Below are 23,384 nucleotides of genomic sequence, written 5' to 3'. Positions count from 1 at the left end.
GCTTTTATTTTTCAATTTGTTAATGTGATGTATTACATTGATTGATTTGCAGATATTGAAGAATCCTTGCATCCCTGGGATAAAGCCCACTTGGTCATGATATATGATCTTTTTAATGTGTTGTTGGATTCTGATTGCTAGAATTTTGTTAAGGATTTTTGCATCTATGTTCATCAGTGATATTGGCCTGTAGTTTTCTTTTTTTGTGGCATCTTTGTCAGGTTTTGGTATTAGGGTGATGGTGGCCTCATAGAATGAGTTTGGAAGTTTACCTTCCTCTGCAATTTTCTGGAAGAGTTTGAATAGGATAGGTGTTAGCTCTTCTCTAAATTTTTGGTAGAATTCAGCTGTGAAGCCATCTGGACCGGGGCTTTTGTTTGCTGGAAGATTTCTGATTACAGTTTCAATTTCCGTGCTTGTGATGGGTCTGTTAAGATTTTCTATTTCTTCCTGGTTCAGTTTTGGAAAGTTGTACTTTTCTAAGAATTTGTCCATTTCTTCCACGTTGTCATTTTATTGGCATATAATTGCTGATAGTAGTCTCTTATCCTTTGTATTTCTGCATTGTCTGTTGTGATCTCTCCATTTTCATTTCTAATTTTATTGATTTGATTTTTCTCCCTTTGTTTCTTGATGAGTCTGGCTAATGGTTTGTCAGTTTTATTTATCCTTTCAAAGAACCAGCTTTTGGCTTTGTTGATTTTTGCTATGGTCTCTTTTGTTTCTTTTGCATTTATTTCTGCCCTAATTTTTAAGATTTCTTTCCTTCTACTAACCCTAGAGTTCTTCCATTTCTTCCCTTTCTAGTTGCTTTAGGTAGAGTTAGGTTATTTGTTTGACTTTTTTCTTGTTTCTTGAGGTATGCCTGTATTGCTATGAACCTCCCCCTTAGTACTGATTTTACAGTGTCCCACAGGTTTTGGGTTGTTGTGTTTTCATTTTCATGATTTTCTATGCATATTTTGATTTCTTTTTTAATTTCTTCTGTGATTTGTTGGTTATTCAGCAGCATGTTGTTCAGCCTCCATATGTTGGAATTTTTAATAGTTTTTCTCCTGTAATTGAGATCTAATCTTACTGCATTGTGGTCAGAAAAGATGCTTGGAATGACTTCAATTTTTTTTTAATTTACCAAGGCTAGATTTATGGCCCAGGATGTGATCTATCGTGGAGGTTTCCATGTGCACTTGAGAAAAAGGTGAAATTCATTGTTTTGGGGTGAACTGTCCTATAGATATCACTTAGGTCTAATTGGTCTATTGCATCATTTAAAGTTTGTGTTTCTTTGTTAATTTTCTGTTTAGTTGATCTATCCATAGGTGTAAGTGGGGTATTAAAGTCTCCCACTATTATTGTGTTAATGTTAATTTCCCCTTTCATAATTGATAGCATTTGTCTTACATGTTGTGGTGCTCCTATGTTGGGTGCATATATATTTATAATTGTTATATCTTCTTCTTGGTTTATCCTTTGATCATTATATAGTATCCTTCTTTGTCTCTTTTCACAGCCTTTGTTTTAAAGTCTATTTTATCTGATATGAGTATTGCTACTCCTGCTTTCTTTTGGTCTCTATTTGCGTGGAATATCTTTTTCCAACCCTTCACTTTCAGTCTGTATGTGTCTCTTATTTTGAGGTGGGTCTCTTGTAGACAGCATATGTAGGGGTCTTGTTTTTGTATCCATTCAGCCAGTCTTTGTCTTTTGGTTGGGGCATTCAACCCATTTACGTTTAAGGTAATTATTGATAAGTATGATCCCATTGCCATTTACTTTGTTGTTTTGGGTTCAAGTCTATACACCCTTTTTGTGTTTCCTGTCTAGAGAATATCCTTTAGCATTTGTTGGAGAGCTGGTTTGGTGGTGCTGAATTCTCTCAGCTTTTGCTTGTCTGTAAAATTTTGATTTCTCCTTCATATTTGAATGAGATCCTTGCTGGGTACAGTAATCTGGGCTGTAGGTTATTTTCTTTCATCAGTTTAAGTATGTCCTGTGATTCCCTCCTGGCCTGAAGAGTTTCTATTGAAAGATCAGCTGTTATCCTTATGGGAATCCCTTTGTGTGTTATTTGTTGTTTTTCCCTTGCTGCTTTTAATATTTATTCTTTGTGTTTGATCTTTGTTAATTTGATTAATATGTGTCTTGGGGTGTTTCGCCTTGGGTGTATCCTGTTTGGGACTCTCTGGGTTTCTTGGAGTTGGGTGATTATTTCCTTCCCCATTTTAGGGAAGTTTTCAACTGTTATCTCCTCAAGTATTTTCTCATGGTCTTTCTTTTTGTCTTCTTCTTCTGGGACTCCTATGATTCGAATGTTGGGGCGTTTAACATTGTCCCAGAGGTCTCTGAGGTTGTCCTCATTTCTTTAATTTGTTTTTCTTTTTTTCTCTCTGATTCATTTATTTCTACCATTCTATCTTCTACCTCACTAATCCTATCTTCCACCTCCGTTATTCTACTATTTGTTCCCTCCAGAGTGTTTTTTATCTCATTTATTGCACTATTCATTATATATTGACTCTTTTTTATTTCTTCTAGGTCCTTGTTAAACCTTTCTTGCATCTTCCAATCCTTGTCTCCAGGCTATTTATCTGTGATTTCATTTTGTTTTCAAGATTTTCAATCATTTTCACTATCATTATTTGGAATTCTTTATCAGGTAGATTCCCTATCTCTTCCTCCTTTGTTTGGTTTGATGGGCATTTATCCTGTTCCTTTACCTGCTAGGTATTCCTCTGTCTCTTCATCTTGTTTATATTGTTGTGTTTGGGGTGGCCTTTCTGTATTCTGGCATTTTGTGGAGTTCTCTTTATTGTGGAGTTTCCTCACTGTGGGTGGGGTTGTACCGGTGGCTTGTCAAAGTTTCCTGGTTAGGGAAGTTTGTGTCGGTGTTCTGGTGGGTGGAGCTGGATTTCTTCTCTCTGGAGTGCAATGAAGTGTCCAGTAATGAGTTATGAGATGTCAGTGGGTTTGGAGTAACTTTGGGCAGCCTGTATATTGAAGCTCAGGGCTATGTTCCTGTGTTGCTGGAGAATTTGCGTGGTATGTCCTGCTCTGGAACTTGTTGGCCCTTGTGTGGTGCTTGGTTTCAGTGTAGGTATGGAGGCATTTGATGAGCTCCTGTCGATTAATGCTCTCTGGAGTCAGAAGTTCTCTGGTGTTCTCAGGATTTGCACTTAAGCCTCCTGCTTCTGGTTTTCAGTCTTATTTTTACAGTATCCTCAAGACTTCTCCATCTATACCACACCGTTGATAAAACATCTAGGTTAAAGATGAAAAGTTTCTCCACAGTGAGGGACACCCAGAGAGGTTCACAGAGTTACATGGAGAAGAGAAGAGGGAGGGGAGAGAGAGAGGTGACCAGGGTGAGATGAAGTGGAATCAAAAGAGGAGAGAGCAAGCTAGCCAGTAATCACTTCCTTATGTGTGCTCCACAGTCTGGACCGCTCAGAGATGTTCACAGAGTTATACAGAGAAGAGAAGAGGTAGGAAGGAGACAGAGGTGGCCAGGAGGATAAAGCGGGGGATCAAAAGGAGAGAGACAGATCCAGCCAGTAATCAGTTCCCTAAATCAGTTCCTTTGTGTGTTCCGGACTGTTCTCCACAGTCCGGAACACACAGAGAGAGTCACAGAGTTGGGTAGAGAAGAGAAGAGGGAGTGAGGGGGAGGAGATAGAGGTGACCTGGTGGAGAAAAAGGAGAGTTTAAAGGGGGAGAAAGCAGTCAAGCCAGTAATCTCGCTCCCAAGTTAAAATGGGTACTGAAGATTGGGTTCTTCAGTTCACTTCAGTCGCTCAGTTGTGTCCGACTCCTTGCTACCCCATGAATCGCAGCACGCCAGGCTTCCCTGTCCGTCACCAACTCCCGGAGTTCGCTTAGACTCATGTCCATGGAGTCAGTGATGCCATCCAGCCATCTCATCCTCTGTCGTCCCCTTCTCCTCCTGCCCCTAATCCCTCCCAGCATCAGAGTCTTTTCCAATGAGTCAACTCTTCACATGAGGTGGCCAAAGTGCTGGAGTTTCAGCTTTAGCATCAGTCCTTCCAAAGAAATCCCAGGGCTGATCTCCTTCAGAATGGACTGGTTGGATCTCCTTGAAGTCTAAGGGACTCTCAAGAGTCTTCTCCAACACCACAGTTCAAAAGCATCAATTCTTCGGTGCTCAGCTTTCTTCACAGTCCAACTCTCACATCCATACATGACCACTGGAAAAACCATAGCCTTGACTAGACAGACCTTTGTTGGCAAAGTAATGTCTCTGCTTTTCAATATGCTATCTAGGTTTGTCATAACTTTTCTTCCAAGGAGTAAGTGTCTTTTAATTTCATGGCTGCAGTCAACATCTGCAGTGATTTTGGAGCCCCCAAAAATAAAGTCTGACACTGTTTCCACTGTTTCCCCATCTATTTCCCATGAAGTGATGGGACTAGATGCCATGATCTTAGTTTTCTGAATGTTGAGCTTTAAGCCAACTTTTTCACTCTCCACTTTCACTTTCATCAAGAGGCTTTTGAGTTCCTCTTCACTTTCTGCCATAAGGGTGGTGTCATCTGCATATCTGAGGTCATTGATATTTCTCCCGGCAATCTTGATTCCAGCTTGTGCTTCTTCCAGCCCAACGTTTCTCATGATGTACTCTTCATAGAAGTTAAATAAGCAGGGTGACAATATACAGCCTTGACATACTCCCTTTCCTATTTGGAACCAGTCGGTTGTTCCATGTCCAGTTCTAACTGCTACTTCCTGACCTGCATATAGATTTCTCAAGAGGCAGGTCAGGTGGTCTGGTATTCCCATCTCTATACAAAATTGATAACAAATATCAAAAAGCAAAGATTAAAAATCTAGAGTAGAGGTTGGATTTTCAAAAATACAATATTAAAGAAAAAAAAGTCAAAAAAATTATAAAATATATATATATATGAAGTTTCCTTTAAAAAATAGGGTTTCCCTTTTTTTTTTTCAAAGTAATAGGTTATAAAAATGAAAATTAAAGGAGTAACAGAGGACTTAAAAATTTTTTTTAATTTTTTTAAATTAAAGAATAATAGTAAAACTGGTCAAAATGAATCTAGGACTTTCTTTGGTGTTGTGGGCTGTGTGGGGTCAGTTCATTTTCAGATAGTTCCTTGATCCAGCTTATATTTCTCAAGATCTATAGGCCCGTTCCTAGTAGTCGGTACTAACTACAGGGTTTTAATCTATTGCATGTGTCACTTCCAAGGAAGTTCCCTCTGTTTTAGCTTCTGTTTGCTGGTCTCTTCAGTGTCTAATTTCTTCCCTGACTCAAGGGGGCGGTGGTGAACACTTTTTTAGGCTCACTTTTTCAGTCATGCTGTGAGGAGGGAGGGATGCTGCAAACAAGTAACACTGGCGTGTGCTTGCAGTGTCTCAGCCACACTGAGTTTGTCCCGCTCATGGCGTGTGTGCTTTCCCTGTGTACACTGCTTAGGCTCTAGGTTGCTCTGCCAGGGACTGTCTGAGGCCGGCCCTGGGTTATATGCACTTCCCAGGTCCAAGCCACTCAGGTTCAGGTACTCGGGTAGTCCTCAGAGGTGCAGACTTGGTTGGGCCTGCGTTTTGTGCCCTTCCCAGGTCCGAGCAGCTCAGGTGACCAGATGTTTGGCAAGTGCAGTCGCTACGACTTATGGCCTCCCCCATCCCTGCCACTCGGTTTTCTGGGTGTACAACTGGCGCACCTTCTCAGGGAAATGTTGACCATCCAGAATCCCAAGAAGTCCTTGTTAGCAATGAAGCCTGCTTGCATTTTGGTAGATAATGCCTCTCTGGAGCCACAGTTGCCCCCTTCGGGCTCTGGCTGCCCTCTCCTGCCTGGAGGGGGAAGGGCCGGTCTGCAGCCGGCTAGCTCTGCTCAGTCCTTTGTTCTGTGAGCTGGCCTGGCAGTGTCTTAGGTTAGGGCTTTTCACGTGGTAGCTATCCCACAGTCTGATTTGCTACCCCGAGTTAGTTTCCTCAGATTGCCCTCAGGCCGTTCAAGCCCGGTCCTTACTCTAAGCAATGCAGCCCGCGCCTCCCTGCCCAGCCCCCACTTGCTAGTGGCAGGTGCAGGCGTCTGCGCTGCTTCTCCACTGGGGGAGTTACCATTGGGCACGTAATCTGTGGGTTTTAATTATTTATTTATTTTTCCTCCCTGTTATGTTGCCCTCTGTGGTTCCAAGGCTCCCCACAGACTCAGCAGTGAGAGTGTTTCCTGGTGTTTGGAAACTTCTCTCTTTTTTAAGACTCCCTTCCCAGGACAGATCTCCGTCCCTACCTCTTTTGTCTCTCTTTGTTTTATATTCTTTCCTACCTCCTTTAGAAGACAATGGGCTGCTTTTCTGAGTGCCTGATGTCCTCTGCTGGCATTCAGAAGTTGTTTTGTGGAATTTACTCAGTGTTCAAATGTTCTTTTGATGTATTTGTGGGGGAGAAAATGGTATCCCCGTCCTATTCCTCCACCATCTTAGCTCTCATGAGACCCAATGAGTTTAAAAGAAACCTTGCTTGAATCACTATCTAAACATTTGAAATTATGAAATTACATTAACATATCATAACCTTAGTTTCTACCCCAAATCTTCATTCTGAGTATTGTCTATCTAGAGACTTATGTAGAGCAGCAAAGAAGTAAATGTTGCTTCCAATCATTTGAGAAATTAGATTTCATAGGGTAGAAAACTCGGGAGAAATTGACGGATAGAAGCAAGGCAACTTGAAAGGGACACCAGTAGACCATATGAACATAGTGGTGGGCACATGGACTCCTCCAAACGTGAAAGGGCTCATCTAGGAACAAGTGTGCATCCCTGGTGGAAGAGCAGAAACAACTGTTCTATCTGGGAGAAAAAGATAGTGTCATTTGGGGTACCACATCCAACTCCCAAGTTAACTGAGTCCCCAGAATATTGTTCAGTTGGCCGTACCCAAACAAACTTTTTGGCCACCCCAATAAATTATGAAAAGGGTAGCAAGAGATCATGGTTTCCCGTGAGGGCAACTGACATCACACTTTTGCTCATGTGTTCCTGATTCTTTTTTATTATCTATGTTAAACAGTATCCTCATGGGTATGCTATTTTGTATGAATCATCCCCAGAGATGACTGTGGGTCAGGTCTCCCTGATGGTCATCCAACCTTTTGCCCATTATGGTCATTATACCCACTTTGTTTAGAGGGTTAAGTGTGGTCACTTGATCTCTGCTCTTCCTGGATCCTATCATCCCCATCACTTTCAGGAAAGCATAACAGCATCTCTTACTGTCCATAACAGCATCTCTTACTGTCAGTTCTAACTCATAGAGCATATATTTCCATCAAGGTTGGTGCCCTTTTACTGGTACACTCATTATCACTTTGTTAAACAGAATGTCCTGCAGACCTGGCTTAGGAACATGATTAACTCTTATCAGTTCAGTTGCTCAGTCACGTCTGACTGTTTGTGACCCCATGGACTGCAGCAGGCCAGGCCTCCCTGTCCATCACCAACTCCCAGAGCTTGCTCAAACTCATGTCCATCGAGTCAGTGATGCCATCCAACCATCTCATCCTCTGTCGTCCCCTTCTCCTCCTGCCTTCAATCTTTCCCAGCTTTGGGGTCTTTTCCAATGAGTCAATTCTTCGCATCAAAACATCCAAAGTATTGGAGTTTCAGCTTCAGCATTAGTCCTTCCAATGAATATTCAGGACTAATTTCCTTTAGGATTGACTGGCTTGATCTCCTTGCAGTCCAAGGGACTCTCAAGAGTCTTCTCCAACACCAAGTTCAAAAACATCAATTCTTCAGCACTCTGCTTTCTTTATGGTCCACCTCTCACATCCATACGTGACTACTGGAAAAAAATCATAGCTTTGACTAGACAGACCTTTGTCATTGTTAAGTCTTTTGAAGTAGATCTGTTTTAGCACTATTCCTTCCTCAATAGGCTATCTGGGCAGTCCTGCCATCCCTACGTCATTCAATATGGGCTGTCGTTTTTTCTATGCTTCCAAAAGCCATCTAGCTCTGTCACTCAGTGTTCTTTCTAGGACATTAAGTCCTGTGTCAAGGGAGAGTTTGTTTATTTTGACCAAATCCCTCTTATCCAGATTTATATTCTTCCTCAGCTGGCCCTGGTGGCTCAGACAATAAAGAATCTGTCTGCAACACAGTCCCTGGGTTGGGAAGATCCCCTGGAGAAGGAAATGGCAACCCATTCTAGTATTCTTGCCTGGAGAATCCCCAAGGACAGAGGAGCCTGGCGGGCTACAGTCCATGGGGTTGCAAGAGTCGGACATGACTTAGTGACTACACCACTACAGGTCTGGTGGGCAGGAAATTAGGTGGGAACAGATGCTGAGGAGGGCAAGTGTCTTATCAGGCATGCATCTCATTTGAGGCTTCTGCCTAGTCTTCAAGGAAGGGAGGGAATTCCACCTTTGAACAAAGGGCATGAACTACTTCTAGAAGCCCAGAGGGCTCAGAGGGAACAGAAGATTCAAGTTTTTCAAGTCCATCTCCACAGATACTCTCATTCCAAATCTCAAAGTCTTATGTGCTTGCTCAGTCACTTCACTCATGTCCACTTCACTTTGAGACCCTATGGACTGTAGCCCCCCAGGCTTCTCTCTCCATGGGATTCTCCAGGCAAGAATACTGTAGTGGGTTGCCAGACCCTCCTCCAGGGGATCTTCCTGACTCAGGGATCCAAGCTGTGTCTCTCACATCTCCTGCATTTGCAGGCAGGTTCTTAACACTAGCACCACTAATCCATCCCTATTAGGGGCCCAACTTTGGTGCAGGATTCTTTTTTTTTATTTTAACTATTTATTTGGTTGTCCTGGGTCTTAGTTGTGGCACACAGGCTCTTCAATCTTTGTGGCAGCACATGGAATCTTTTAGTTGTGGCTCATGAACTCTCAGTTGTGGCATGTGGGATCTAGTTCCCTGACCAGGGATTGAACCCTGGCCGCCTGCATTGGGAGCATGGAGTCTTAACCACTGGACTACCAGGGAAATTCGTGATATAAGATTCTTGATGAGGCAGGAATTCAAACTTTTCTGAAGTTCTGCTTCTGATAAAATTAACTCCTGTGTTTGATTTTCAGCTATAGTTTAAAGACTAGGCTGAGGTAAATGAAGCCCCTAGGGTACAATTTAAGGAGGTGCTCATACTCAAGGTCATGCAAGTACTGATGAATGACCTTGAGTGTAAATTTTGTGCCCTGTGGACCTCTATTACCACCCTGGCCCTGACCCTGTTCACCTGTATCTGCCCTTCAGCTACAGAAGATATGGGTCTTTTTAAATGTTGTTGAGGCCATCTGACTCTTGAACCTTGCTTTTAAATCATTGATGAGTATATCTGAATCTGTCTTTCTTTCTTTCTTTCAGTTGCTAAGTTGTGTCCAATTCTTGCAACCCCATGGACCGTGGCCTGCCAGGCTCCTCTGTCCATGGGATTCTCCAGGCAAGAATACTGGAGTGGGTTGCCATTTCCTCCTCCAGGGGATCTTCCCAATCCAGGAACCAAACCTGGGTCTCCTGCATTGCAGGCAGATTCTTTAATGACTGAGCTATGTGGAATGAACATTTATTGCTGTCTCTACTGTAACCCCTCAAACGCCCAAAGCACTGTGCCAACTGAAGCATCCCCTTCCATCCCTACCTCATTCCAGTTAGTTTTAGCAATCCCATAGCTCCAGCATGCCAGGAACTATTACCATGTCACATTCTCAGTGCCATACAGACAGTGAGCAATCCAACTTCAGAATCTTATCCTTAGGGTCTGCTTCCTCTACCAACTGTCTTAGTTTGAGTTCCTTAGAAGCCGATCTATAGTGGGGATTTTTATGTGATTAATTGGGTGAGTATTCTTAAGAAAAGAGAATGAGGGAAGCAAGATAGAGCAGATGAAAAAGCTAAGCAAGAATGCGATCTCACTAGAGTCTCACTTAAGTGCAATCCTACAGGAATTCTGAAGCATAAATTGCACTGTAAAACTGGTTGCACCTCAAGGCAAGGGGACTGGCCTTTTATGCCCTGAGCTTGTCTTTGGCTAAGGTCTGGCCCAGGTGAGGGGCTGGAAAGAGGGAGAAGGGGTAGTGCAGCCTCCTGTGGGTTTCTGTTTGCCCAGAAGCAATTCTCTGGGGAAGGAGCAGCCATGAACTTCACTGGCCAACATTCAGAGCATCTGGTGAATGGGTGCACAAGCCAGTAAAGGGACAGAGCACCAAGAGGATCAAGAACACTATCCACCTTAGAGAAATTATCTGTGTGATTGAAACAGAGGGCTTCTATTATACCTGAGCTTCCCTGGTGGCTCAGATGGTAAAGAATTTGCCTGCAATGCAAGAGACCCGAGTTCGATCTCTCATTGGGAAGATCCCCTGGAAAAGGGAACAGTTACCCACTCCAATATTCTTGCCTGGAGAATTCCATGGACAGACAAGCCTGGCAGGCTACAGTCCACGGAGTTACAAAGAGTTGGACGTGACCGAGTGACTAATACAATAACACAATTATACCTGGACTATCAGAAACAGTACTAGTCACAGGACTTATTTCAGGCTTAACTCTGCCATTAGCTAGCTGGAGGACCACTTTGGCCATGTTGTTTGACCTCAGTTTCTAAATCTTTAAAAATTAAAAAGAAAATACAGCAGACTCAGAGTTTTGCAGTGATTTCTAACTTCATTGCTTGTGGTGAGTGGGATGGATGTGCTGTAGCATCACAATCACCAAGACTCTCATCTGTGACCCATTGGGCAGGGATACAGGTAGGAGGGGATGCAATGGCTCATGCAATGGACAGAGATATCAGGACAATGATAAGTTTAGGGACCATGGAACCTGTTGGTTAAGTGACACTGATGCTCTCAAGGAAGAAAATGACAGATTCAGTTCAGCTAACTACCAACTTAGTCTGAAAGCTAAAGGGCCTCCCCAAGCAGCCTTTAAAGAAAGATCAGCTTGAGAGCAGACTGTGATGAAAACCAGATCCAACATCTGGTTATACAAGAGCAGAATTATAAACTTGTTAGGGAGAGTACTATTTGCCACACAATAGGCCAATTATCAAGAGACAAGTTGTTGGGATAAGAAATAATGATTTTATCTGGAAAGGCAACAAACTTTCTTTGGGGTCTTGTGCCCCCAAAGAACCCTCTTGCCTGAGTTAGAATTCAGACTCCTTTTGTACTAAAAAGGGAGGGAGTAAAATCAAACAATTCCTGGTACCTCTCAGCCTCTGGAGGGCACATGTTAGTTTCTTCTGCCTGCAGTGATCACAGGTGGGTCTGGTTTAATGCTCATTACCTGGGAAGCAAGGTTCCTAGAAATGGGCTATTATGTATAATTTAAGCTTAGAGGCAACACCCCTTTAGATATTAACTGGTAACAGAATACAAAGGGTTCTTCTCTGTTACAAACTTACAGTCCCAGAAAATTGCATATGCTAAAGTCTGGTCCTATGAGAAAGGAGTGAGTAAAGACCTGTGATAGGAACATCTAGAGGGATGCATTTAAGAACTCCCATCCCCACATTCCCCTGAACACTCGGGATGGTAGATTTGCCCCATGGCTCCCTGGTGGAGCATATAGAACCCCCACTAGCTGGAAACATGCAAAGGGCTCACCTGAGGCAGATGCCTTGCTAGATAATGCTTGTCCTAAATGTTGATTCCATCTCTCTTCATGGCTTCTAGACCAATAATGAGGATCAAGAGCCAGCATGGCCCAGTTAAGGAGGTACTACCCATGCTTCAGGAGCCAGAGCAAGAGAAGGCTCTGTAGCATATTCAGATTTGGCCCTTCATCTCATTGCCATGGGAATAAGGTTGGTTGTAAAATGGGGATGGGTAAAAGTACCAGAGAGTCAATATTCCCAGCAGTGGTCCTCAATCAGTGAGGAACAGAGGCAGATGGGTGAATACCCCCAGTTTCCTTGTCCCTCAGTAGAATGCAGGTGCATCCCAGGCAGTTCTTTGAGGGTCTCTAGTGGGACTCAACCCCAGTTGCCCACAGTAGTAACCCAACTGCTAAAGCACCTGTTGTTTGTTTGTTTGTTTTACTCACTTCCCTGTCTCATCTTTTCTCTCTTCACTGTGCTTACTGGGATCCCCTCCAAAATAAACTAGAGCTTCAAATCCTTGTCCTGGCTTCTGCTTTCAGGAGCACCTGGTCTAAGACTAAGCTCGTAGTGTCAGGAATTCAATGAAGGAGGGGAAATAGGATGAGGTGAAGTGAAGAAGCAGGTAGAATCCTGCAGGGTTTATAGTACTTTATTTTTTATCTGATTTACAGTGCTGTGCTAATCTCTGCTGTACAGCAAAATGATTCAGTTATATACATACACATTCTTTTTGTAGTATTCTAAAAGCTTGCATTTAATTCTAAGAGCAATGGGAAGTCAGGATATGTTTTAAATAGACAGATATCATGAATAAATTTAAGTTTCTAAAATAAGATTATGCTGGCAGCTTTGAGGAGAATTGTTTCAATGGAACCATAGTGGATGCCGGAGGGCCAGTTATGGAGAAATGACGATGCTGAAGTGAGAAAAGTGGCAGTGGAGAGAAAAGAATGAGCTGATCCTAAATACCTTAGAGTTAAATTCTACAGGACTTGCTGATGGACTGGTTATGAAGACCAAGGGATAAAGACTGTGGCATTCATTGAAATGAGGAAGATGGGACATGGTATGCTTCAGATTAAATATATCTTCTCTATTCTTTAACTTTTCTGCCTAAATAGGTCCAGAGTCCAGGAACTTCTGGCCAGATTGAATTGGGTGGGGTGTGAGAGTTCAGTGGGTCTTCCCAAGTGGTGCTAGTGGTAAAGAACCCGCCTGCCAAACAGGAGACACGAGACGCAGGTTCAATTCTCTGGAGAAGGGAATGGCAACCCACTCCAGTATTCTTGCCTTGAGAATTCCATAGACAGAGGAGCCTGGCGGGCTACAGTGCATGGAGTTGCAAAGAGTCTGACATCACTGAGTGACTAACACAACAACAACAAGAGCTCAGTGGGCCCTGCCCGAACTTCTTTCAGAAGGTGGAGAGTTAAGTGGGCTGCAGATACCTGTGTTAATATTTTTTTTCTGTCCTACGTACTTCCTAGGTATAGTGATAAGACACAGTTGCCTTCCCCAAGTTCATGTTATTATATAATTACAATTTCTTCAGGACAAAAATAGTTGGAAACTTTACCTTGACTCTTAGCCAAGTTATTCCACACAGACTACTGGTAGTACATATTCTAAGAATGGGAAAATAATTACAAACTGACCATGTTCTCTTCATGCAGGAAGAGGAACAGTCGGTTTCCTGGATAGCACAGATGGCTCGTACATTATTAACCCTACAGGGCAGAAGGACACTAGAAAATAGTCCAGAAACCACTGCTTTCTAGGCAAAACACAGAAGTACTTCAAGCAGTCTGCCTCCCCAGCCAGCTGTTTAAGCCTCCCTCTCCACTGGATCCATGATATCCTGATTTCACAAGAAAGAAAGAGTTCCCTTTTCAACACTAGGGAAGACAACGGTCCTGCTGGCATCAGCTATCAGCCAACAATCACTTATATTTCAGTCACTAGAGATGTGGATTAAATGGATAGAAATTCTAGAGGCTTAGACATAGGAGTGGTGGGCCATTCAAGAAGCTCAGCTTCTGGAAACTTGTAGGCATTCACACATGTAACGTTCACTTCGGTGGATCACACCACCCATGGAGAGGTTGGGGAGAGAAGGGCTGCTGCAAGACAACCCCCAGTGAGCTGAGCACTTCAGGTTCAATCCCTTTCAGGATTTCTTTGCTGTGTGGTGCAAAATGGCTAATACTGAACTCCTAGATGACTAGGAAGAGGCCAAACACTTCCCAAAGTCAAACATGTGTTCTTATAGAGTAGCCTGAACATCCCTACGGAGAATCAAAGATTGTCCTCAATGCAGCCTGAATTGCCCAGACGCCTGCCCTCAATGGGGCTAAGATCTCATATCACCCATGGCCCAGTCAGTTGTTATTCACACTCTTTTCATTCTCTGCTACTGAAATGAGTATCAGAGCTCACATTTTATGGAACTGGACCAATCGCAGAATGACAGACCCATTGGTTACAACCCCAAAATGCAGCAGAAACTCAGGATGCTATTTAACTTCACCATAGAACAGATGGCGTTGCTAGGCATATCACGGACATGGCAGATGCTGGTCTTAGATCCCACTCTGCATCCCCCGATCTCTTCCAAGCTGGTCTGTGGCTGCAGTGGGCAGCCTCCCACCTCAAGCATCTTGTCTGAGCTGCTCTGCCTGAGGGTTTTCTCTGGTGCTAAAGGTGCTTGCCTGGAAGCTCCAAGGACTGAATACTCCTCGGGGTATCCCTCAACGGATGACGGATGGAAGTCAGTAGAGAAATACTGCAGCCCTCCCATCCCTGGGTAGGATACTTCTGAGGCATAGTATTGGCAGATGCTCAGTGAGTCCCCAGGGGAATTGAACCATGGTTGCTACCCAGTATCCTGCTCAACTGTATTGGCTTTCCTCCTGTGGTAAATAACACAGTGTCCTGATCCAGAGATTCAGACCAGCAACTCCAGATGTCAGCACCTTCAGGATCTACCTTAGTCTCACAATTGTCTCATTTGAGGTCCCACTCTTCCTGGGAAGCCTAGAGTCTGACGACTATGTGAGATGAGCGTACAAAAGTGTGACCATTTTGGTGCCATTCAGGCTAAGGCTTTGGGCAACATTTGCTCCAGAACACCCTCCCAGGCTGGGCTTGGCTTTGTTAGGCCTGCATCCAGCGTGACTGCCCAACCCCACGTCCCCTTCCCTTTTGCAGGCATTGATCCCTAAGAAACATCTTACACCCCAAACTCTGCCTAGAACCTGCTTCTAGGAAAAAAACAGTCTGCAACATTTTCCCCGTCTTTCTACTCACACGTTCACTTCTGCTCCAGACACCACAAATGTACACCACCCTGTACTCAAGTCTGGTGGGAACTCAGACTAGAACCAGAAGGAAAGAGAAGGGTCCTCCCTTGTTCCTGATCTCTCCATGTCTCCTGCAGCTCAAGTCCTCTTGACTTTTCTCTCGCCACTCCTCCCCACCTCCCTGAAAAGGTAGACTGGGGATGAGTAGCCCAGCTTGTTCCTTTCCGTTTGGGAGTGAGGCTGCCCACAGGAAACGTGTTTTCCCCCATTCCTGCCTCTGTCCGTTTTCTAGAAGTAACTCATGATTTAGAGTCCTATAGTGATCAGTGTTGCTGGAATAGCTAAGTGTCTAATTCTGGGCCTCGTTTTGAGATGCCCACTTTCCTGCAAATCTAAGCCACTTTTTCCCATACTTGGCTTTTCAGTAGGAAAGATGGCATTTTGCCTACCGCCTGCTGGCCCTTGTTCTGTTTATATATTAAGAATTCAGGCAGGAAAGAAAAACATAATTTGTTAGGTTCCACCAAACTCGGTCACTCATCTAGAGAACAAACTCCAGCTTTGTTGTGAGTCACCTGGATTGTATCCAGGCAAGGAGGGTGTGATGGCCGTGAAGGTGCCTCACTCTGATGTTCCATCAAGAAACCAGCTGCGGGGACTTCCCTGGTGGTTCAGTGCTAAAAATCTGCCTTGCAATGCAGGGGACTTGGGTTTAGTCCCCGGCTGGGAAACTAAGATCCCACATGCCATGGAGCAACAAGCCCCCAAGTCACAACTAGAGAGTCCACGGGCCATAAGGAAAGAAAAGATACCACAGGCTGCAACTAAGATTCAATGCAGCCAAATAAATAAATATTTTTAAAAAGAAAGAAACCAGCTGCAGAAAACATAGTTGACTGGCAACCCCAGCTGCTACCTTCTGGATCTACCATGGGGATCACCCAGAGGTCAGGGGTTCTGAGGCTTCCGAAGCCGATGACAGGGCACATCAGGAGTTCTGAAGCCAGCCAGTCCTGCCAGATGCAGGTTTCATCTCACAGGCAACTTTGGCTCCAGAACCACATCTGCCTGGTCACAAATTGTCAGAGCTGTACTGCAGGCTAAGAGGCTCTTACTAACCAATGCTTGCTTCCCTCTCTCCTTTCACAGGTGTCATGTGATGGTCTGAAGGCTCTCCTGCATACACCTGCTTCTTAGTAGCTTCTATACATCACCATCCCTTGACCGCCTGTACCCATTTTTGCCCTTCCCACACCCTTCCTCTCTCATAACCATTACTCTAACAATGTGTTTGTTTTTGTCTTTTGTTGTTGTTTTTCATTTATATTGCTTTGTTTTTTTTAATGAGGTCTCTTTATACACACCCATATCCTACCTAGAGAGATAGCCAGCTTTGGTCTGCTATGGCACTTCTCTCAATTTCTCTTATGCACAAGGAACCAGGGAGCTCAGAATGCACTTTTGGGATTCAGTAGGTGGAGGCAATGTTGCACGTTGGAGGAGAACTTCCCTGAGTGGAGTCTCCTTCTGCAAGTACCCCAGCAGGCAGAGGTCCACAGCTCTGGGCAAGAGCTATCTTGAGGACAGTGACCCTCCATGACCTCTGTCCTATGGGAAAGTGGCAAAAGATCATTTCAGGCAAAGCTCCTCATCTCTGAAGGAATGGTTTAAATGTCACTTTAGCTGTTTCACAACCTCCTCCAGAGAGAGTGTCCCTTCTGTAATAGACGAATAGATTCAAGAGGGGCTGGTGGAGCAGAAGGCTGGCTCTATCATTGAAATGAGAAACCAGAGTGGAGCTGTCCATGTAATAACTTACACATCCAGTAATGAACTTGGTTAGAGCAGCATCCTGTGTGGAGGGCAGCTTCCCTGCTATCTTCCATTCTAACCATTCAACCCAGTTCCCATCTGAATGGTGTCCCATAGCTTTAGTATTTTCACAGTATGCCCCTTAATCTCTTTGGCTTTGTTAACATTTTATCACTATTCAGTCTCCGCTTGAGAGAGTTGCCAGGGAGATGTTGTCCCTCCCCCTCAGCTGTCCATGCACACAAAGAGAGAGACATTCTTGCTCCAAGCTAGGTGCCATCTTCCCCATCTTATCGTGAGCAGAAAGAGCCTTGGCCACATGTTTCTTGTTACCTAATCATGGCCTGTGTAAAATTCAGATGTCTTGAGTTTGAATCTCCTCTGTTTCTTCTGAACCATGTATGTTTTTGGATTGATGGAACAATTTATGGAGAAGCAAGATCATCACCACTTGAATGTCATCTTAGTGTGACCACTGCGTGTTCATGTTCAAAGCAGACCAACCATAAGTAGAATATCTGGGGACTCTTGTTTCAAGGTTCATGGAGTATAGATCTATTAGATTTATTTTGATTTTGAATGATTTTAATCTGACATAATATTATTCCTAAACAGGAGCAAAAGTTATTGCGGTATCTCTTGTGTTCTCTAGACCAATCTCTTAATTTGGGGGCCCCCAAAGCAGACTATGGAGGCTAGAATGCAAGTTATTTAAGAGGTAGACAGAACCGTGATAGGACCATGGGGAATGGAAACAAGGAAGCAAAGTAACCAATAAAGAGCATATATCAAGCCAGAAACCACTGAGGGCAACTGGAGAGTAATGTCAAGCAGGAATTTTGTGCCCTAGTGGCCATCATAGTTTGTAGTTCACTGGGACCTTTTCTGTATTATCAGGCAAGAGTGCTCCTGCTTTGGAGACCAGGAGTTCTGAAATAGTGGAGCGATGAGAAGATGAGATTTGTGAGGATGAGATCCATCATGTTTCCCAGTGAGATATTGGAGATGATGATGAGTAAAGCCATTTCTGCTTCCAATTCTTGGCTCCTGGTCCAAATGTGCTCCCTGTTGGAGTCACCATGCCATCTAGAGCTCTCCCAATAGTATGTGCAGTTTATTCTGGAGCAAGGTACCTCATCTGAGCTGGAACCTCGGTTATGCCTTCAGTAACCCTTTCCAAAGCTCTCTGAGAGAGGCTGATTCTGGGTGGTGCAGTGTCGTGTACCTAGGGAATCCCATGATCAAGGCTCGCTCCCATATCTCCTTCACTGTAATAGGAGACCTTGGTCAGATACTGTGTTGTGGGGATCAGGAACTCTGTGATACTCTGGAGAGTGATGCAAAATGAGGTTCAGAGGGCAAGAAAGCACACCCACAGCAGGAGTGTCTTTTCCTGTGAGAGTGATTCACATGTTTTTCTGAGACAGAAGGGTTGAAGTGTAATTGATTTGCCTCCAAATGACTGGTTGGTCTCCTTGAGAAGAGCTCTATCTCAGGGGCTCAGTGTTGGTCTGTGTTGGCAGCAGGTTGGACATTCAGAAGCAGCAATAGCAGCAATGGCCTTTTGAATGAGAATCCATGTTGCTGGGTCCACTCATAGCCTCCTTGCCACTGTGGGCCCTCTGTCTGTATGCCTATGTGCTGTGTCTGGTTTGGCAAATGACAATGGTTAACAAACATCAATCAACTGGCAGAGTCATTGTGGCTCGATCTGGGGACAGGGGAAGCAACTATGACTTTTTATTGAGGTAACCACCATCAGCCTTCTTCTCATTTGTTTGTTCTTCTTCTTATAGGTAGTGATCAGTGCCCTCGTTGATTCTCCTGTATATTGCTTCTATGAATGCCATGTTCTGTTACATATCTCAGAACTCTCAAGGTCATTTCTGCATGGCTGTCATTCCAGCCTTGCCTGGCTTTGTAATAATCATGGCACCCTGACTTTTGCTGGTTGAGGGCTGCCACTTAGCCTCTTTTGCTTCAGGAACCCCACCGTTCCATTATCAGAAATGAGCCAAGATCTTTAAATGTTCTGCCTAATGTCTGTAACTAGCTTTCAGAAGAGTGACTATGGGGCTTTTTACTGAGGCTGGTGTCCCTCTTGCCAGTAAACTACTAATGACCTTGGTGAAGGAGGGTCTTTTGAACTGTTCCATGGGACATCATTTCATGTTTCTAGGTAGGTCTTTTATCATCACAAAATCGATTTAATCCAGTATGCCCATGGGCTGTCCTTGGGCTTTATTAGTTCCTTCTTCTACTGTCTGTTATTGCAATTAAGGTGTTTCAGCTTGACTCAGCATGGGCCCTTGCATTTTCCAAGCTTCTAGAAGCCACCATGGAGAAGGCGATGGCACCCCACTCCAGTACTCTTGCCTGGAAAATCCCATGGACAAAAGAGCCTGGTAGGCTATAGTCCATGGGGTCGTGAAGAGTCAGACATGACTATGGGGTCACACAGAGTCAGACATGACTGAAGCGACTTAGCAGCAGCAGAAGCCACCATAGAAGTAAGTTCACCATCCTCTGAAGCCCTTACCAGGGTGTTAAATCCAGTATCAGTGGTAGTACCACCAGTCAAAAAAAAAAAAAACAACTCTCCCTTATCTTGTCTAGTGACCTGGTTCTCTAGATCAAGCACTCTCAAGCTTAAATCTAAATCCATGGTGCTCTCCTGACCCCTGCCAGTTCTTGGCTAATTTGCACAGGCCCATTACCTACCTGGCTGTGTTTTGCTTAATCCCAGGTATCTGCCTGGCTGCCAGAGGAAAATGACAGCACACCTCTGTTGCCTTACGGAGGGTGGGGGTGGGCTTGGGATAAGAGGTAACTCTCTTTATAGGAAAGGGAAGGGTGGGCTAGCCACAATCTGAAGTCTCTAAAGAATTCAGGGGATATGAGGAATAACAAAGACCCATCCCATACTAACGGTCTCAAGTGTATACAACCAGGTCTTGACCTTGGTATAAGAGAACTGCCTCTGCTGAACATTCCGTCAGCTTTGTCCTCTGTGCTCACTGCGTCTGACTCTTTGCGACCCCATGGACTGTAGCCCACCAGGCTCCTCTGTCTATGGGGATTCCCCAGGCAAGAATACTGAAGTAGGTAGCCATTTCCTTCTCCAGGGGATCTTCTCGACCCAGGAATCAAACTCACGTCTCCTGCACTGCAGGCAGATCGTTTACCGCTGAGGCAGCTGGCTTCTTGGCAACTCTAACTATGAAATCCAGAGTTTGGTCATCTACTTCTTTTTCTCTAAGGGCTTGTGGAAGGCAGTAAGGGCCTTTGGAAGCTTCTGAAGTTCTCTGGAATCAATCTCACAATTGATTTTTTTTCCCCTTCACACTTTTAATGGGTTGTTCATTGCCTCAGCTTGTCGCTCTCTCTTTCTAGTGGCTCACTGTGACTTAGCCCCAACCAGACAGTGCTATTGTTGTTTTTATTTTCTTTCATATCTACCCATGCCTGCTTCTCAAATGGTTAAGATTTCTCTGGCTGGGAGAAATGCTACTAGAGCATTCGACTAAGTCAACCCGGAGAATACTTCAACAATTGGGCTGCTACCTGTGCACAGACAGGAGTCAGCAGACTCCCAGTCAAGGGCGAGATGGTAAGGACTTTGGGGCTTTTTGAAAACCAAACAGTATCTGCAACTCTCTTGTTTTAGTGCAAAACTAGGCAATATGGAAACGAATGCATGTGGCCAAGAGCCAATACAACATTAAAAAGAAGAAAATAGGTGGTTGCATCATTCCAACTCTATGACTCTGGTAAAGGCAACAGTATGGAGACCATAAAAAGATCAGTGGTTGCCAGGAATTTGGGGATGAATAGAAGAAGCACATGGGATTTTTAGGGCAGTGAGACTGTTCTGCCTGATACTATAACAGTGAATACATGTCATTATACCTTAGTCAAAAGACATTGAACACACTGCAGAAAAAGCAAACCATATTGTAAACTATGGCCTATCTTTAATAAGATTGAGCCAGTACTGCCTCATCAATTGTAACAAAAACACTGCCTTAATGCAAGATGTTAACAATAGGGTCAAGTTTGGGGGGAATGTGAGAGGATTCTGCTCGATTTTTCTGTATACCTAAAACTGCACCTTAAAAAGTCTATTAATTTTTAAAAACCTGAAGTTTAATTAAAGACTTTTGCATACAGATTAAAACAACAGCAAAACAGGTGGCAGGTGGAATCTGGCCCTTGGGACTGTAGTTTGCCCAACCCCCCCTCCCCAAACCTTCCCCCCCCACACACACACACCCGCCCCACATAGGTTGTCCATGTGTGACATAACAACCAGCATAAGGTTTGCATTGCCAGCAGGGAAATGAAGGATCCAGTTCCCACCACCTATCTTGCTTTCTCAGACCATCCTTGATACTATGTCAGTTCAGATACCCTGGGAAAGAGACACTGAGATGGAATTTACAGTGTAAGAGGCTTATGGGAGGAGCAGGTAACACCTATGAGAAATGGAGGGGGAGAAAACAGGATTGGCAGGGAAGGTTTTTGCACCACATTACATAGCCAGAGAGATGTTGGGCAACTCAAGGGGACTCTGGAGCCAAGATTATACCCAGAGGAGGTGGCTGCTCAGAAATGGCCAGGCAGGCCCTTGTGTTTGACCTGTACTGACCCACTGGCTGGGACCTGCTTCAATATGGGGTTAGATCCCAAAGCACTGCAGAGAGACTGTCAGCAACTGCTCTCCTCAGAGCTCCTTGGTAAGCTCTTTCTTGAAAGGTCTGAGATGGCATCCCCAGGGCTGTGGAGGGTGCCAGTTTCTCTCTTTTTTTTCTTTCCAATTTCACTGAGATATAATTGACATGTAACACTGTACTACTTTAAGGTATACCACATAATGATTTGGATATGTGTGTCTACTGGAGAATGATTACCGCAATCATGATTATGTAATACCCATCCTTTCACACAATTACAAAATTTTTTCTTGTTATAAAAACTTTTATGATCTACTCTCATAGCAATTTTCAAATATACAACACCGCAGTACTAACTGTAGTCACCATGCTGTGTATTACATCCCTGGGAGTTATTTATCTTATAACTGAAAGTTTATGCCTTTTTGACAACTTTCACACATTTTGCCCATGCCCTGCCCCACCCCCTCCTGTCTGGCAACCACACATCTGTTGTTTCTATTAGGTTTTTGGTTTTTTTTTTAACATTCCACATAGAAGTGATAGCATACAGTATTTGTTTTTCTGTTTGTCTTTATTTTACTTAGTATAATGCCCTCAGGTCAATCCAGGTTGTCACAAAAGTCAAGATTTCCTTCTTTTTCATGGCTGAATAACAGATGACCCTTGAAAACATGGGTCTGAACTGTGCTGATCTACTTATATGTGGATTTTTTTCAATAAATAACCATGAACAGAGAGGGCTGTTATACACAGATTTTTTAATTAATTTATTTTTTAATTGAAGGATAAATGCTTTACAGAATTGTGTTGGTTTCTGCTAAACATCAACATGAATCAGCCATAAGTATATATATGTCCCCTTCCTAATGAACCTCCCTCCCACCCCATCCCACCCCTCTAGGTTGTTACCTAGACAACCTAGTTGTTACCTACTCCGTTTGAGTTCCCTGAGTCATACGGCAAATTCCCGTTGGCTCTCTATTTTACATATGGTAGTATAAGTTTCCGTGTTACTCTTTCCATACATCCCACCCTCCCCTTCCTCCCCAACCCTGCCCCCATGTCCATAAGTTTGTTCTCTATGTCTGTTTCTCCACTGTTGCCCTGCAAGTAATTTCATCAGCACCATCTTTCTAGATTCCTTGTATATGCATTAGTATATGATATTTGTTTTTCTCTCTCTGACTTACTTTCTCTGTATAATGCACTCTAGGTTCATCCACCTATTTAGAACTGGCTCAAATGCATTCCTTTTTATGGCTAGTAATATTCCATTGTATATATGCTTCTTTATCCATTCATCTGTCAATGGACATCTAGGTTGCCTCCATATTGTAGCTATTGTAAATACTGCTGCAATGAACATTGGGGTACATCTGTCTTTTTCAATTTTGGTTTCCTCAGAATATATGCCTAGTAATGGGATTGTTGAGTAACATGGTGGTTTTATTCCTAGTTTTTAAAGAAATCTCCATACCGTCTTCCAGAGTGGCTGTATCAATTTACATTCCCACCAACAATGAAAGAGGGTTCCCTTTCCTCCACACACTCTCCAGCATTTATTGTTTGTAGACTTTTCGATGATGGCCATTCTGACCAGTGTATACACAGAGTTTTGACTGCAGGAGGTTGACACCTCTAACCCCCATGTTGTTCAAGGGCCAGCTGTTTTCCATTGTATGTTTTTTCACTTGCTTTTTACCCATTCTTCTGTCCATGGATGTTCCCGTTGTTTCCATGGCTTGGCTACTGTGAATGATAATACAGTGAACATGGGCATGCAGATATTTCTTTGACATAGGAATATCGTTTTCTTCACATATATACCCAGACATCAAATTTCTGGATCATAGAGTAGTTTTTATTTTTTAATCTCATGTATCTTATTTAAGTCTCTGTGTGATCATATATCTGAAGTGAATCTCTTATAGGCAGCATAATTGGATCTTTTCAAAAATCTATTTAGCCATGCTATATCATTTCACTGGAG

At 43.6% G+C, this 23,384-nt stretch overlaps 1 long non-coding RNA gene across 1 annotated transcript in view; it reads left to right on the top strand.

Annotated features, from left to right (window-relative positions):
* Positions 1 to 13,411: 13,411 nt before the first annotated feature.
* LOC133249741 (uncharacterized) overlaps positions 13,412 to 23,384 on the top strand; it is a 271,661-nt gene continuing 261,688 nt past the window's right edge. Inside the window, exon 1 of the long non-coding RNA XR_009737078.1 lies at positions 13,412 to 13,430. This is a non-coding gene — a long non-coding RNA (uncharacterized LOC133249741). The remainder of the gene's footprint in view (positions 13,431 to 23,384) is intronic.

This window comes from Bos javanicus, chromosome 6, assembly GCF_032452875.1.
Source record: "Bos javanicus breed banteng chromosome 6, ARS-OSU_banteng_1.0, whole genome shotgun sequence".
In the NCBI taxonomy this organism is placed as follows: domain Eukaryota; kingdom Metazoa; phylum Chordata; class Mammalia; order Artiodactyla; family Bovidae; genus Bos; species Bos javanicus.
Note: the sequence above shows the minus strand (reverse complement) of the source record. Positions and strands in the feature narration are given on the sequence as shown.